Source organism: Schistocerca serialis, chromosome 8, assembly GCF_023864345.2.
Source record: "Schistocerca serialis cubense isolate TAMUIC-IGC-003099 chromosome 8, iqSchSeri2.2, whole genome shotgun sequence".
Classification (NCBI taxonomy): domain Eukaryota; kingdom Metazoa; phylum Arthropoda; class Insecta; order Orthoptera; family Acrididae; genus Schistocerca; species Schistocerca serialis.
This window is the reverse complement of record NC_064645.1, coordinates 282,356,513-282,358,012: the sequence shown is the minus strand read 5'-3', so window position 1 is coordinate 282,358,012 and position 1,500 is coordinate 282,356,513.

The following is a 1,500-nucleotide window of genomic DNA, read 5'->3' as shown; positions in this document are numbered from 1 at the left end:
TCTATTACACGATACTATTTGTATGAGCGACTGATTCCAGTAGTGACTCATTGAAATTGCTATCGTAGGCCACTACTTTCCTGCCGTCAGTTCCACGTTTCTGTATACTTAAAGCAAGTTGCCAAATTTGTATCACTTTGAAAAGTTATGAAGATTTTACTGGATACTTTTGCAGCATTTTTCAATTATCTTTTATTATAAATAACTGCATCATTTGCAAAAAGTCTGAGGTAACTCCTAATATTTTCTGCCAGATTATTTACATACAGAGCAGTTTCCTGGGAAACATCTAAAGTTACTTCAACTTCTGACAATGACTATTTGAAGTGTCCCGGGCCAGGTTCGCTGGGAAGAAACTAACACCCAGATAGACAAAGAAGTTTAGACAATGAAGTTTACCGCAAGTAAAAAAAAACCCAGTCTTCTCCACCATGAAGAAGAACAAAAAAAAAAGTGGTTTATCAGTCAAGGTCTCTGTCTTATTTAGCACTGATAGTTCATGTCAAAGTTTAAATGTTTGCCGAGGATGTATGAGTCCCAAACAATATTATAGTCTTATGGACCACACAGTCAACCGACTGTTGCTAATACAACCACAACACAAGCCGTTATACCAAAGTCTTCGATGCCCTGAAAATCGAGAGGCCAAATCTCTACGTTGCCAAGACGAGGAGTCTGGCGGCTCCAAGTAGCCCCAGACGGTGACATTCCCAGGTTCCCAGGTTGGCTGGCTGGTTGGTTGGTTGGTTGGTTGGTTGCTTGCAACTGCTAGTTTTGATCCGGGGAGAAGGCTTCAGTACCACAAGGTAGATTAATTGCTCACTAGCTATAATGCTCAAAAGAATTAGAGGAACATGACTTTGGGCGTCTGCCATGCTCCATTGAGCAATAACTGAGAACTGGATATGTTACCAAAGTATACCTTTATTTTACACAAATTAAGAACACAACAAAACATCATTACATTTGAAATGCTTGGGCTAGCAGGCCAGAGCGGGTTAGGTTGTGGAAAGGGGCCATAATAGGTTGCTTTCAGTTGCACTCAACATGCAAACTTTATTCATCAACCCACAATATTACAACAAGACTGCAAAAGACTCAAAACTTTAATCGACCTCCTTGATTAACTTAAGATCGGCTGAAGGCCACACTTAAAACGGAAGACACAAGACCTAAGCAAAAATTGAAATACAAGGTTCTTCTGCAGGTTTCACCCAATAATATTTTCTAAATCCTCTTCTAATCGGCTGAAGGCCTTAGAAATTTGATTTTAATGGAACTTGGCTGGAGGTTGCATATTAAGGAATAAGAAGAGTTTCAGCCAAAAGGAAGAAGGCCTTATATTAAAACATTGAATGCAAAATTCGGCTGAAGACCCATACAAAAGCATCACAATCTTATGCCTTGAGAACAAGATAAGAACATTAATTTAAGAGATATTAAAACTCGGCTGAAGGCCACACTTCAACACAATAATTTAACGGCTTAAGGCCTCAAAAG